Source organism: Tachypleus tridentatus, chromosome 12 (genome assembly GCF_004210375.1).
Source record: "Tachypleus tridentatus isolate NWPU-2018 chromosome 12, ASM421037v1, whole genome shotgun sequence".
In the NCBI taxonomy this organism is placed as follows: domain Eukaryota; kingdom Metazoa; phylum Arthropoda; class Merostomata; order Xiphosura; family Limulidae; genus Tachypleus; species Tachypleus tridentatus.
This window is the reverse complement of record NC_134836.1, coordinates 130,499,315-130,513,585: the sequence shown is the minus strand read 5'-3', so window position 1 is coordinate 130,513,585 and position 14,271 is coordinate 130,499,315.

The following is a 14,271-nucleotide window of genomic DNA, read 5'->3' as shown; positions in this document are numbered from 1 at the left end:
CACTGAGGTGATATAACAACAGAAACAGTAAGACTGTAAGTAACACTGAGGTGATATAACTACAGTCACAGTAAGACACTGTAAGTAACACTGAGGTGATATAACTACAGTCTCAGTAAGACACTGTAAGTAACACTAATGTGATATAACTACAGTCTCAGTAAAGCACTGTAAGTAACACTGAGGTGATATAACTACAGTCATAGTAAGACACAATAAGTTACACTAAGGTGATATAACTACAGTCTCAGTAAGGCACTGGAAGTAACATTAAGGTGATAAAACTACAGTCACAGTAAGACACTGTAAGTAACACTAAAGTGATATAAGTACAGTCACAGTAAGACACTGTAAGTAACACTGAGGTGATATAACTACAGTCGTTGTAAGACACTGTAAGTAACACTAAGGTGATATAACAACAAAAACAGTAAGACACTAAATAATTCTTCGGTTCATGGTATGCCTATATTTTCTCAAGTTTGCAAATTGAACTTTATTGCTGTACATATATGGAGTTAGAGTAGCTTTTAATAGAACAGTGGAATTTGAAGTAGTTTATTGGTTGGCGGATGGCTTTGTTGTGTAATTTTCATCGCCTTTGCCTCCTAGTGAAAAGTCGGGAACGACTACAGCAAATAGTTCTTTTGTTATCTGTTTCTGTATCATATGTTTAAATAAAGTGATTACGGAACGTCAGTGTAAGGGGTAACTGATCTGACCACTATAATGTAACTGTAAGGGGTAACTGATCTAATGATTACAATGTTACTGTAAGAGGTAACTGATCTGCTCATTACAATGTTACTGTAAAAGATAACTGATCTAATCAGTACAATATTACTGTGAGAGGTAACTGATCTAATGACCATAATGTTACTGTTAGAAGGGTAACATGACCTAATAACTATTAATTATCTTTAGGATAACATTTCCCGTAAGTACAATATTACTGTGAGAGGTAACTGATCTAATGTTACTGTTAGAAGGGTAACATGACCTAACAACTATTAATTATCTCTAGGATAACATTGTACACTATACATGACATTTCCTGTAAGTACAATATTACTGTGAGAGGTAACTGATCTAATGTTACTGTTAGAAGGGTAACATGACCTAACAACTGTTAATTATCTCTAGGATAACACTATACATGACATTTCCTGTAAGTACAATATTACTGTGAGAGGTAACTGATCTAATGTTACTGTTAGAAGGGTAACATGACCTAACAACTGTTAATTATCTCTAGGATAACACTATACATGACATTTCCTGTAAGTACAATATTACTGTGAGAGGTAACTGATCTAATGTTACTGTTAGAAGGGTAACTTGACCTAACAACTGTTAATTATCTCTAGGATAACACTATACATGACATTTCCTGTAAGTACAATATTACTGTGAGAGGTAACTGATCTAATGTTACTGTTAGAAGGGTAACGTGACCTAACAACTATTAATTATCTCTAAGATAACACTATACATGACATTTCCGGTAAGTTTATTTACTTGAGAAGGTGTTGCGACTTTTTCGAGATTTGTTCTTTTGTGAATCAACTAGGGTAGTAATTTATAGCAAAATGAAAACGTTTCTTTAGGTATTTTCATTAGTGACAAAGTTAGTTTTACTATAACCAAGTTATGCGATGTTTTCACAGTGATACTTTTGAAGTGGAGCTATTTTGGTTCTCTGTCACAAATACAAAATGTGCGAAAACATTCCAACCGAAACGCCACCTTTCCATCAATCGAAAAAGCTTTTTCGAGTATTACATTCACTTGTGTAAACAACACTACAGCTGCGGAGAATGAAACCTCACCTGTTCCAAGTGTATTTGGGTTATTTTTATCTCGAAGAAGCTGGTTATCCTTAGATCACCTGAAAAGTCCCACATCACGTGTGTTGGGCATAACTATAAACATTCGTGTCTGTTTTTACACCTTACTTTGTTTACCTCCACCTGTGACTAGTCTCGTCTCTTCGTTACTTGGTTCCTAAAAATATCTTTGAAATTTTCTCTATGCATGAACATATTTCAAGAAGTGCATTGTATTTATTAAGATAGGTGTTGTACAGTAGTAAATTATTAAAATAGGTGTTGTACAGTAGTAAATTATTGTTTCGTTAAGAATTTGTATCACGCAAAACCGTTTGTTGAATTATTAAATGTTGTGATTGAAACGAATGGTGTTTAGTTTTTTATTGTTATGTCAGCTCGTTTTGGGTTGTTAAATGAAATATATATAGTTTTATTACAAATCATTCAGGTCAGTGGTAAGTTTACTGGCTTACAACATTAAACTTCGGGATTCGATTATCCGCGATGGACAAAATGCAGATAAGCCATGAACATTCTTTGTAAACAACAAAACACCTTATATTGATAAGTCAAATAATTTTTTAGTATGAAGTTAAATTGTTTTTGTTTGTTGTAACAGCGTTTTATCTCCTCTTTATAAAAGTTTGGTCGAAAGAAGTGATTGTTATGAGATATTTAAGGAAGTTGACTGAAGGTTATGAAACTATCCGTTGTTTTAGGCTATGAAAGTAATTAAAGTGTAAAGAAAGTCGTACATAACCAGAACTTAGAGAGTAAGTAGTCCAAACTGGAACTGAAAAGAATCAAAACAGTCTCAACAATTCCGTTTCCTCATTCAGTCACTGGTTTGGCTTAAAGTTCAAATAAACACCTAAAAGTGTAGTCTCACTGTTTATCTATGAGTAGAACAAATAAGTAAAGATAAGCTTAGATGGAACTGTGATTATTTATAGATAATATCCTGTTTTTATCTCTGAAAGTTGTGCTGTTGCTAATGTAACTTAAGTTGTTCTTTTAGACGGAAGGAAGAGTTGTGTGCTTTGAACATGACAGTCTTACGACTGAGCTTCTTACAAAACTAATTGTTAAGACGCACGATAATGAGATAGAAGAAAGCTGAAAGCGGGCTATAATAATGTTTTATTGTTAGGACGCACGATTATGAAATAGAAGAAAGCTGGAAGCGGGCTATAATAATGTTTTTATTTAATGCACTCGGTCTCCTATCATATTAATTGTCAAGATGCACGGTTATGAGATAGAAGAAAGCTGGAAGCAAGCTATAATAATGTTTTATTGTTAAGGTGCACGATTATGAAATAGAAGAAAGCTGGAAGCGGGCGATAATAATGTTTTATTGTTAAGGTGCACGATTATGAGATAGAAGAAAGCTGGAAGCAAGCTATAATAATGTTTTATTGTTAAGGTGCACGATTATGAGATAGAAGAAAGCTGAAAGCGGACTATAATAATGTTTTTATTTAATGCACTCGGTCTCCTATCATATTAATTGTTAAAACGCACGATTATGAGATAGAATAAAGCTTGAAGCGGGCGATAATAATGTTTTTATTTAATGTACTCGGTCTCCTATCATATTAATTGTTAAGACGCACGATTATGAGACAGAAGAAAGCTGGAAGCAAGCTATAATAATGTTTTATTGTTAAGGTGCACGATTATGAGATAGAAGAAAGCTGGAAGCGGGCGATAATAATGTTTTTATTTAATGTATTCGGTCTCCTATCATATTGATTGTTAAGACGCACGATTATGAGACAGACGAAAGCTGGAAGCAAGCTATAATAATGTTTTATTGTTAAGGTGCACGATTATGAGATAGAAGAAAGCTGAAAGCGTACTATAATAATGTTTTTATTTAATGTACTCGGTCTCTTATCATATTGAACTGGAAATCAGGAGTGTTTAAAAAGTTGTTTTCGAGTGAAAGTATATTTCAGGTGAGATTAGAATCTAATGATCAAAATTCAGATATCTGGACTTTAGAAAATATATATTAAAACAGTCTGAGATTACTGCAGTTCATTCTGAATAAAAACAAACGATTTTTTTTTTTGGCTAATGTTAAAAATCTGTCGAAGCACACGTCGTTTTAAACACGTTTCTGTAGATGTTTATTGGCAGAATGTAGAAACAGTAAAAAGTTATTTATTGATATGGAGTTGTTAAAAACTAATAGGTCAGTGTAAGCACCTGGAAGATCTATATCTAAACTAGCTAATTATTGGTTGTAATTAAGCACAGAGTAACATAATGGGCTATTTGTGCTGTGCCCACCACCATTATTGAAACCTGGTTGATAGCGATGGACGTCCGCAGACATACATCCGTGCCACTGACGGGGGGCATTTTTTACGCATCCTCTCTCTGTTGCAGCAAGAGAATTTTGCCAATATACATAAGCACGACTACCCTTGCTGAGTTTTGAGTTCACCAATATACATAAGCACGGCTACCCTTGCTGAGTTTTGAGTTCACCAATATACATATGCACGGCTACCCTTGCTGAGTTTTGAGTAAACCAATATACATAAGCACGGTTACCCTTGCTTAGTTTTGAGTTCACCAATATACATAAGCACGGCTACCCTTGCTGAGTTTCGAGTTAACCAATATACATAAGCACGGCTACCCTTGCTGAGTTTTGAGTTAACCAATATACATAAGCACGGCTAACCTTGCTGAGTTTTGAGTTAACCAATATGCATAAGCACGGCTACCCTTGCTGAGTTTTGAGTTAACCAATATACATAATCACGGCTACCCTTGCTGAGTTTTGCGTTCACCAATATACATAAGCACGGCTTCCCTTGCTTAGTTTTGAGTTAACCAATAGGCTACCCTTGTTGAGTTTTGAGTTAACCAATAGGCTACCATTGCTGAGTTTTGAGTTAACCAATAGACTACCATTGCTGAGTTTTGAGTTAACCAATAGACTACCCTTACTGAGTTTTGAGTTAATCATAACTTTTTAGTGGCTGAAATATTTCCCTTTCAGACAAACGTGACATGCGCATTGAATGAATCGCTAGTTCGGAATTAGTATGTTACTCATATAAACCAAGTGAATGAATAAATTTCATATTCAGTAGACACTAATCAATAAATAAAAATTACGAACATAAGAAGATAAAAAACAAGAAAAATGGACAAAATATATAGATGCACGTAACGTGACCACTAAAGCAACAATGTTTCTGATCTGGTCCATTACCATCTCACAATTGTGGTGCCTAATCACTCACTGAAGATCCTTAAACAAGTCTCTCTGCATAAGAAACACGGTGGAAGCGAAACAATGTCTAACAACATGTTGCAGACCTTCTTGAAAAAAGGAATGCTACAATTCACATGTGAATCATTTCCCAGTGGCTGCTCAGGTTAACATCAAACTGGGTTAAACGTGGTGACCTGTAACATCAACCACAAGCTATTGAACCATAATGGAGATGGTATTCATAAAATCAACGACTTGGTAAATTTATTTATTTTAAGATACAACAATTTACTAAGTTGTATTTATAGGTCAGTGTTTAACACCGTTTCGATTATGTATTCATCCTGTCAAGTGTTTAGAAACCAGTCTTTAAGAAGATAAAAACTAAAGAAACTACAAATAATAATAGGTTAAAACGTAAGTAAAGTTTAGAAGGTCTTAAAAAATTAAAAACGCAGTTAAGGTGGACGGTGTCACTGTCGCCAATAACACTGCCCGGCGTCAGGGGTGAATCCGTGGTACAAACAAATCAAAAATGGTGTGGTCGTAACAATGGCACAACAGTAATATGTTGTGACACGAGTGTCACAAAGGCCACACTTTAGTGCATCAGCCTCAAATGAGAGAAAACGGTGAGTTAAAAAATTGTGACTAATACATAGCTTAGCCAGAACAACTTCCTCCTGTGACTAATACATAGTCTAGCCAGAACAACTTCCTCCTGTGACTAATACATAGCCTAGCCAGAACAACTTCCTCCTGTGACTAATACATAGTCTAGCCAGAACAACTTCCTCCTGTGACTAATACATAGCCTAGCCAGAACAACTTCCTCCTGTGACTAATACATAGCCTAGCCAGAACAACTTCCTCCTGTGACTAATACATAGCCTAGCCAGAACAACTTCCTCCTGTAACTAATACATAGTCTAGACAGAACAACTTCCTCCTGTAACTAATACATAGCCTAGACAGAACAACTTCCTCCGTCTGATCTTTATGGCCAAAGAGCAACTGGCGCGGAGTCGAGCCTTCAGTATAAAACCACGGTCCGTATATGGGATAGGCACGGCAGTGATAGAACCAGAGCAGGCGGACTTAGCTGCGGTGTCAGCGAGCTCGTTCCCGCGAATACCAACGTGGCCCGGCATCCAGAAAAACTGGATAGAAGTAGATGACAGAGAAATGGGCCAGTCGGTTTTGAATATTGGTGAGAACTAACATGAAACAATTCCAGGGCCAGTAGAGAACTAACAGAATAGTATAAATAGTGCAGTTTGAGTACTGACTAGCTACTATGTGATCCAGGGCAAGAGAAATGGTGCACAGTTCAGCACTGAACACAGAAGTTGTAGAGGGGATTCTGCACACAACCACTGAACCACAACAAACCATGGCAGAGCCCACACAGTTACTGATTTGGAACCATCCGTATCAATAGGAATGGAAAGATGGTTTGAAAGATGTTCAACAAATAACAGACAGCATTTTCAATCAGGAGTGTCTACTTTTTTCAGATGACTTAAAGATAGGTCACATTTGGGGACTGTAAGAAGCCATGGTGGGATGAGCTGACCAGTGGATACAGCAATGTTATCCATGGACATACCCAATTCAGCCAACTGCACCTGGTTAAGAAGGCCAAAAGGAGCATGACAGATCGTCTGTTCTGAACAAGTATGGTCCGCTGGGGAAAGAAAACACAACCCCAGGTGGGATGCTGTGGTAACGATCGAAGTTTTGAAGTATATAATAAGGGCAATTGCAAACGGCGGAGGTTAAGAGGATGTTCATGAGACTCAGTGGACAAACTCTGAACTGGAGTAGTGCAGAAAATCTCCGTGTAGAGCTGAAGCCCCAGATGGTGAACAGGATCCAAAATCTTAAAGGCTGAGGTCCTGGAAAAAACCATAGACCAGAAATCCACAGTCCAGTTTGGATTAAATGAGGCCAAGAGAGATCTTTAGCATAGAACATCAATTTGTTGGTTTACTGTCATCGAAACCCACACTGGGTGAGCGAGAGAAGTTGTTTGATTTGAGGAACCAAACAAGACAAACATTAACCATCCTCTCTAAGGTCTTACAGAGATAGCTCATTAAAGCAATTGAATGGTAGTTTGAAGGAATCTTGGGATCCTTCCCAGGCTTAGAGAAAAGTAGAACAACAGCCTGGCATCAGGCATTAGGATCCTGCCAGATCTGGTTAAAACAACCAGAAGAATAGAAAGAGAGGTAGGAGAGAGATGGCGCAGTATTTCGTAGTGAATATCATCAGGTCTGACCAATGTGCTGCCAGGCCAATGAAGAACAAACTTTAGTTCCACCAGTATAAAGAAATAAGATGATAGGCCTGAAAGGAAAGAGGCGATCACTTTGCCTGAAACTCGATAGCCAAAGAAGGCAGGGGAATGAAACAGAAGTGCTAGATGCACGAGAAAAGCTTTTACCGTGTGTTTGGTGATGTTCTGAGCATCAGCAATTTCTTGGCCATCAAAGCGCAAAATATAAAGGGAGAGAGAGGTATAATGCCCACTCATCTTCCACATTTTGTCCCATATGACTTTGGAACTGGTGGTAGAAAAGATGCTGGTTGTGAAGTTAATCCAAGATTCCTTCTGGCTTTTACATCTTACCAAAATGGCATGTGCACAAGCTCCCTGAAAAGCAATACAGTTTGAAAGTGGGGAATACCTACGAAATGTACCCCAAGCCCGTTTCTGAGCCTTCCGAACAGAACAAGGATACCACAGAAAGCAAGTTGAGGTTTAAGGAATAGATTGAACATCTGCCTCAACAATACAATCAGTCACTGCAGTTGTCTATCAATGGTAGGGTGAAGTTCTGATAGAGCAATGACCGAAAGCTAGTTGGACTGGTACAGCTTCCACCGAGGCACGTTGCATCGACCACAGCCAGTATCCCTCAAATAGACAGGAAAATGAACACTGTCCCGTGGGTCACTGTCAACCCCCAAAAGAAGTAAGAAAAAAGTGAATGGAAACAGATATAGATCATTAGCAGTAATAGACTGACTAATTTCATAAAAATAAGTGTAAGAAAATTTATTGAAGAAAGAAAGGTTGTGATCCGAGAGAATATACTCTATGGTACGACTCTTTCCAATAATATCACCACCACCCCAGAGGAGATTATGTCCATTCAAGTCCCCCAAGATTAAAAAGGGAAGCAGCAACTGCTCAGTGAGAGAATCAAGGTCTAATTGATCATAAGTCTCTCCATGAGACAGGTAGAGAGAATAAACAGTGATGGTATGACTCAAGGAAACACGGATGGCTACGGCCTTGAAGGGTGTATGGAGTGGCAAAGACATGGCAGGCACATGTCAGAAGTACCACCCCTCCCCTCTCCATGCACTCGTCCATCACACAACCTGTTATTCTGGTATAAATAAAACTGCTAAAATGTAACTATATCGACAGGTTTCAAAAAACGTTTACAGTGAGGAGAGACACAAAGGATGACAAGAATCAATCATACCCTTAATGCCATAAAACGAAAACCTCGACAGTTCCACTGTATCAGTAGCCATGTTTACTTACGTGGAGGAAAACTGGGCAGAGAGCCATTCTGTTTCCAACCATTTTTTTGTTGTTGTCAAAGCAGGTCTATCGACCTCCATGGATTGTTTCCTGGGTTGAGTGGGCAGGTCTCTGTCAGTAGACTAAGATTCCAGCGAGTGAGGGCATGGACAAATATTCATTCTGCACCTCGTGTTCAAAAAAGATGGACTCGAGGAAATGTCAGAAGCTGGAGCAAAAGGAAGATGACTCGGGGAGCCACTGAAAAGAATGGTAGGAACAGAAATAGAAGTTGACTCATCAACTTTCTTAACATTGAAGGCAAAATACTTTTCACACGGTTGAAAAACGACTTTGTTGGAGGCATGGAAAGATATGTCTCCATTCCCACAGTGACAATGGAACATATTTCAACAGCACATGTCTGAGATGGAGTGGAGAAATAACTTCTGAGCTTCAGGGTAGGAAATAGTTTTCAGTTTTTAAATGTTGTACCTTCTCCCACACAGAGCAAGAACAAGAGATGTGAACACGTAACACAGTGAGGTTCCAGTTCACACTCACAGGTTTTTACCACCACAACAAACACATGTCAGGGAACCACAACAAGATGCCTTTGAATGAATGAACTGCTGACAGTGGAAACATCAGAGAGGGTGTGGAATATATGGCTATAGCTTACAGTTCAAGTAACCTGTTGTGATAGTGGCAGGTGGGCGTGGTAAAGTAAACGTTAGAATTGGAACATTGGTTGGCAGCATTATATCTCACATATGAATGGAGATAATGCACACTGCAGAAATTCTTGGCTAGAGAAACCAGCAAGGATCTCCGACTCTGGAATGCTCTTTAAATCCCTCTCAACAGTAACTCCTTTTGAGAAATTCAAACTAGCATGAGGAGTAACTCAATGGGTATATCCCCAATGATTTTAGAATTCAAAAATTCAAAAAAAATTCAAGGTGTTTTGGTGTAGATGTTTCCACCAATGTATCTCCAGAGCACAACTTCGTTACTGACTTGGGGAGCCAGCAAGCCCCTCTAACCCCTTTTAAATAATAAAAAGGAGAAATCAACCCTAAGAATTTCTCAGATAAGGAATGATGTAGAACGAAAAATCAGTCTCGTTTAGGTATTCACAATAAAGACTAAATTTCAGTGTCTACTTACCCTACCCACCAAGAAGCCCTACAAGAAGATGCACTACACTGTGAAACGAAAAAACTGCAGCAAAGCAAGGGTATTGTGAACATAATACCCAAACACCAGCATTGCACACACAGTGTCCACAAGACTCGTTGAAATGTTCAACACTGGCACTCAGTTAACCTTAGCCGTTTGATCCTAGGAGCTACCCTAAGGCCGTACATCTTCAAGAATTCAAGGCCCAAGTGGCATTTTAATTTTGGACCCTTCAACCACCAGGATCCTCTCCTCTCCTTCACAGATCGCCAAGCAAGGAAACTTCTCTTGGAGGTCTCCCTCACTACCTAACATGAATCCATCCCGACGGGTATAGACCAGTGTTAAACACAATGTTGATCCTGCCAAAAGTGTTTATAGACAAGAGTTTACCACAATGTTGAGCTTGTCAAGTGTATACAGACCATGGTTTAACACAATGTTCATCCTGTTAAGTTTATAGACCCCTGTTTAACACAGTGTTATTTTTGACAAGTGTTTAACACAATGTTGATTGTTACAAGTGTATACAGACCAGTGTTCAACACAATATTGATTGTGACAAGTGTTTATAGACCAGTGTTCAACACAATATTGATTGTGACAAGTGTTTATAGACCAGTGTTCAAACAATATTGATTGTGACAAGTTTATAGACCAGTGTTCAACACAATATTGATTGTGACAAGTGTTTATAGACCAGTGTTCAACACAATATTGATTGTGACAAGTGTTTATAGACCAGTGTTCAACACAATATTGATTGTGACAAGTGTTTATAGACCAGTGTTCAACACAATATTGATTGTGACAAGTGTATACAGAGCAGTGTTTAACACAATATTGATTGTGACAAGTGTATACAGAGCAGTGTTTAACACAATATTGATTGTGACAAGTGTATATAGACCAGTGTTCAACACAATATTGATTGTGACAAGTGTATATAGACCAGTGTTCAACACAATATTGATTGTGACAAGTGTATACAGAGCAGTGTTTAACACAATGTTGATCCTGTCAAGTGTTTATATGCCCATGTTTAACACCATATTTCTGTTATTTATTCCACCATAATAAAAAATATATATTAGTGGAAATCTTTATTTATCAAAACACATTCAGATTAAAATTCCTTGTTACATATTTCTGCTGAGTGATTTAGTTTCCTCCAAATACTTATTGTTAGTTTTTTAAATAAACAATCAAGCTGTTTCTACTTAATCTCACTTTAAAAGGTTCTTATTACATTGTACAAAGATTACTCGCTGAAACTCAGTTGATTAGAACAGAAAGATGTTTTAATCATGAAATTCACCTATTTTATAAAAGAAACACTGAAAAATGTTAGTAAAATTATCTTTTGTTCAAATATAAACTTCACAGAGGTTACCACTATCAGTACAAACAAGCTGAGCAGTAAATCTGATTCACAGAGACACATAAAGAGTCCCACAGGTTATAACACAACCACTTTCCCTCTAAACACACAATAACCAGTGAATCTGACCAGTAAAGACACTCATGTTACACGTGCATATGAGCAGGTAGTGTCCATTTATAAAAATAACAAAACAACCCAGTGTTTGTCACAACAATCTTTTGTGTTGGAAAAAAGGTTCAGATCTGGTAAAAAAAAAAACAAGGGAAAAACTGAGGATGGCATGGGAAAAACTGTTTCAGATACCATAAAATAACACAGGACAAACTGAAGATGGCATGGGAAAAACTGTTTCAGATCTGGTAAAATAACACAGGACAAACTGAGAATGGCATGGGAAAAACTGTTTCAGATCTGGTTAAAATAACACAGAACAAACTGAGAATGGCATGGGAAAAACTGTTTCAGATCTGGTAAAATAACACAGAACAAACTGAGAATGGCATGGGAAAAACTGTTTCAGATCTGGTAAAATAACACAGAACAAACTGAAAATGGCATGGGAAAAACTGTTTCAGATCTGGTAAAATAACACAGAACAAACTGAAAATGGCATGGGAAAAACTGTTTCAGATACCATAAAATAACACAGGACAAACTGAGAATGGCATGGGAAAAACTGTTTCAGATACCATAAAATAACACAGGACAAACTGAAGATGGCATGGGAAAAACTGTTTCAGATCTGGTAAAATAACACAGGACAAACTGAGAATGGCATGGGAAAAACTGTTTCAGATCTGGTTAAAATAACACAGAACAAACTGAGAATGGCATGGGAAAAACTGTTTCAGATCTGGTAAAATAACACAGAACAAACTGAGAATGGCATGGGAAAAACTGTTTCAGATCTGGTAAAATAACACAGAACAAACTGAGAATGGCATGGGAAAAACTGTTTCAGATCTGGTAAAATAACACAGAACAAACTGAGAATGGCATGGGAAAAACTGTTTCAGATCTGGTAAAATAACACAGAACAAACTGAAAATGGCATGGGAAAAACTGTTTCAGATACCATAAAATAACACAGGACAAACTGAGAATGGCATGGGAAAAACTGTTTCAGATACCATAAAATAACACAGGACAAACTGAAGATGGCATGGGAAAAACTGTTTCAGATCTGGTTAAAATAACACAGAACAAACTAAGAATGGCATGGGAAAAACTGTTTCAGATCTGGTTAAAATAACACAGAACAAACTGAGAATGGCATGGGAAAAACTGTTTCAGATCTGGTAAAATAACACAGAACAAACTGAGAATGGCATGGGAAAAACTGTTTCAGATCTGGTAAAATAACACAGAACAAACTGAGAATGGCATGGGAAAAACTGTTTCAGATCTGGTAAAATAACACAGAACAAACTGAGAATGGCATGGGAAAAACTGTTTCAGATACCATAAAATAACGCAGAACAAACTGAGAATGGCATGGGAAAACTGTTTCAGATACCATAAAATAACACAGGACAAACTGAGAATGGCATGGGAAAAACTGTTTCAGATACCATAAAATAACAGGACAAACTGAGAATGGCATGGGAAAAACTGTTTCAGATCTGGTTAAAATAACACAGAACAAACTGAGAATGGCATGGGAAAAACTGTTTCAGATACCATAAAATAACACAGGACAAACTGAGAATGGCATGGGAAGAACTGTTTCAAATACCGTAAAATAACAGAACAAACTGAGGATGGTATGGGAAAAACTGTTTCAGATACCGTAAAATAACACAGGACAAACTGAAGATGGCATGAGGAAAAACTGTTTCAGATCTGGTTAAAATAACACAGAACAAACTGAGAATGGCATGGGAAAAACTGTTTCAGATACCATAAAGTAACACAGGACAAACTGAGAATGGCATGGGAAAAACTGTTTCAGATCTGGTTAAAATAACACAGAACAAACTGAGGATGGCATAGGAAAAACTGTTTCAGATCTGGTTAAAATAACACAGAACAAACTGAGAATGGCATGGGAAAAACTGTTTCAGATGTGGTTAAAATAACACAGAACAAACTGAGAATGGCATGGGAAAAACTGTTTCAGATCTGGTTAAAATAACACAGAACAAACTGAGAATGGCATGGGAAAAACTGTTTCAGATACCATAAAATAACACAGGACAAACTGAGAATGGCATGGGAAGAACTGTTTCAGATACCGTAAAATAACACAGGACAAACTGAGAATGGCATGGGAAAAACTGTTTCAGATACCGTAAAATAACAGAACAAACTGAGGATGGTATGGGAAAAACTGTTTCAGATACCGTAAAATAACACAGGTCAAACTGAAGATGGCGTGGGAAAAACTGTTTCAGATACCGTAAAATAACACAGGACAAACTGAGAATGGCATGGGAAAAACTGTTTCAGATACCGTAAAATAACACAGGACAAATTGAGGATGGCATGGGAAGAACTGTTTCAGATACCGTAAAATAACAGAACAAACTGAGGATGGTATGGGAAAAACTGTTTCAGATACCGTAAAATAACACAGGACAAACTGAAGATGGCATGGGAAAAACTGTTTCAGATACCGTAAAATAACACAAAACAAACTGAGGATGGCATGGGAAGAACTGTTTCAGATCTGGTTAAAATAACACAGGACAAACTGAGGATGGCATGGAAAGAACTGTTTCACATCTGGTTAAAATAACACAGAACAAACTGAGGATGGCATGGGAAGAACTGTTTCAAATCTGGTAAAATAACACAGGACAAACTGAGGATGGCATGGGAAGAACTGTTTCAAATCTGGTAAAATAACACAGGACAAACTGAGGATGGCATGGGAAGAACTGTTTCAAATCTGGTAAAATAACACAGGACAAACTGAGGATGGCATGGGAAGAACTGTTTCACATCTGGTTAAAATAACACAGGACAAACTGATGATGGCATGGGAAGAACTGTTTCACATCTGGTTAAAATAACACAGGACAAACTGAGGATGGCATGGGAAGAACTGTTTCAAATCTGGTAAAATAACACAGGACAAACTGAGGATGGCATAGGA